General features: G+C 44.1%; 1 pseudogene; it reads left to right on the top strand.

Annotated features, from left to right (window-relative positions):
• The first annotated feature begins 464 nt into the window (after window positions 1-464).
• LOC101139605 (V-type proton ATPase subunit B, brain isoform-like) lies at window positions 465-1,974 on the top strand (annotated as a pseudogene).
• The last annotated feature ends 445 nt before the right edge of the window (window positions 1,975-2,419 follow it).

Raw genomic sequence — 2,419 nt, 5'->3', positions numbered from 1 at the left:
AGAATCATCTGGAAGGCAGGCCCTAAGGAGATGTCCAGGAATTTTTGCCTCTCCCGAGGCCTGATTGTTGAAGTTCTCTTTTGGTTCTAGGAGCTACCCAATATACTTCCAGTACATTCTCTTTCTTTGCTTAGGTTTGCTTCTGTTACAGAGCATACAGATATCAGCACCCAAGAGCTGATTGCAGACAACAGACTTTGTTATGAGTTGAATTGTTATGAGTTGAATCCCCAACCCCTACACAAAACAGTGTTGAAGTCCTGACCTCTAGGATGTCTGAATGCAACCTTAATTTGAAATAGGGTCTTTACAGAAATAATCAAGTTAAAATGAGGTAATCAGGCTAGGCCCTAATAGTAATATAATGTGACTGATGTCACTTAAAAAGGGGAATTTGGACACAGAAACAGACAAATACAGAGGGAAGACAATGTGCAGACACACAGGGAAAATGCTATGTCAAGATGATGGCGCTGCAGGCAATGTGTGGGGTTATGAATGGGCCACACCCAAACTACCCAAGCCCGCTGGTGGTGGGAGCTCAGGAGCAGGTGCTGGCAGTTAGTTGGAACTACCTCTCCCAGCCTTGCCTTACATACATCACAGTATCAAGAGTCCATGGTCTACTAGTGATCTTAGATCACGTTAAGTTTCCCATAGACGCTGATATTGTCCACTGGACATTGCTAGATGGCACAGAGACATGGGCAAGTTCTAGAAGTTGGTGGCCCCAAGGCAGTGGTTCAGGTATTTCAAGGGACTGGGGATATTCTCCAAACATCAGTGTCTGAGGATATGCTTTGTTGGGTATTAGTTGGATTGGGAAAAACCCATTGACAGAGGTCCTCTTGTACTGGCTGAAGATTTCTTTGATATCATGGGATGGCCAACCAATCCTCAACATCAAATCTACCCAGAGGACATGATTCGGATCAGCATTTCAGCCATAGTTGGTATGAACAGTATTGCCGGGGCAGAAAATTTTTATCTTCTCTGCTGCTGGGTTACTACACAAAGATTGCAGCTCAAATCTGCCACCAGACTGGTTTGCTAAATGAATCCAAAGACGTAGACTACACTGAGGAAAATTTTCCAATTGTATTTGCTGCTAAGGATGTAAACATGGAAACTGCCCGGTTCTTCAAATCTGGTGTTGAAGAAAATGGCTCAATGGACAACATCTGCCTGTTTTTGAACTTGGCTAATGACCCAACTATTGGGTGGATTGTCATCCCTCACCCGGTTCTAACCACAGCCGAATTTCTGGCATACCAATATGAGAAACATGTATTGGTTATCCTAACAGATATGAGTTCATCTACTGAAGCACTTCAAGAGGTTTCTACAGCCAGAGAAGAGGTTCCTGGTTGACGAGGCTTCACAGGTTACACTTATACAGACTTAGCCACTATATATGAACATGCCGGTCAAGGAGAAGGTAGAAATGGCTTGATTACTCAAATTCCTACTCTTACCATGCCTGCCAATGATATCATTCACCCATCTCTGAACGGACTGGGACAGATCTATGTGGACAGCTACACAAGAGAGAGATTTACCCACCTATCAATGTGCTGCCTGAACTATCACTGTTCATGAAGTCTGCTATTGGAGAAGGGATGACCAGGAAGAATCATGCAGATGTATGTAACCAGCTGTAGGCAAGCTATTGGGAAGGATGTACAAGCCATGATTGCTGTAGTTGGAGAAGAAGCCCTTAGCTCAGATGATCTTCCTGACTTGGAATTTCTGCAGAAGTTTGAGAGGAACTTTATTTTTCAGGGTCCTCATGAAAATCACACTGTCTATGAGACTTTGGATACTGGTTGGCAACTGTTCCTAATCTTCCCCAAAGATATGCTGAAGAGCACCTGTACTGGTCAGGTTCTCCAGAGGGAGAGAATTAATAGGATAGATATCTACATAAAGGGGAATTTATTAAGGAGTATTGATTCACATGCTCACAAAGTATAGTCCCACAATAAGCCATCTGCAAGCTGAGGAGCAAGGAAGCCAGTCCAAGTCCCAAAACCTCAAAAGTAAGGAAGCTGACAGTGAAGCTTTTAGTCTGTGGTCGAAGGACCAAGAGTCCCAAAGCTGAAGAACTTGGAGTCTGATGTTGAAGGCCAGGAAGCATCCAGAATGGGAGAAAAATGCAGGCTGGAAGACTAAGCCAGTCTTGTCCTTCTACATTCCTCTGCCTGCTTCTATCCCAGCCACATTGGCAGCTGATTAGATTGTGCCCACCCAGATTGAGGGTGGGTCTCCCCTCCCAGTCCAACTCAAATGTTAACATCCTTTGGCAACAACCTCACAGACACACCCAGGAACAATACTTTGCATCCTTCAATCCAATCAAGTTGACACTAAGTATTAACCATCACAGCACCAAAGTAAATTTTACCCTTGAGACTCTGCA

Source organism: Gorilla gorilla, chromosome 13 (assembly GCF_029281585.2).
Source record: "Gorilla gorilla gorilla isolate KB3781 chromosome 13, NHGRI_mGorGor1-v2.1_pri, whole genome shotgun sequence".
NCBI lineage: Eukaryota > Metazoa > Chordata > Mammalia > Primates > Hominidae > Gorilla > Gorilla gorilla.
The sequence above is the reverse complement of the archived record's forward strand: the minus strand, read 5'-3'. Positions and strand labels throughout refer to the sequence as shown.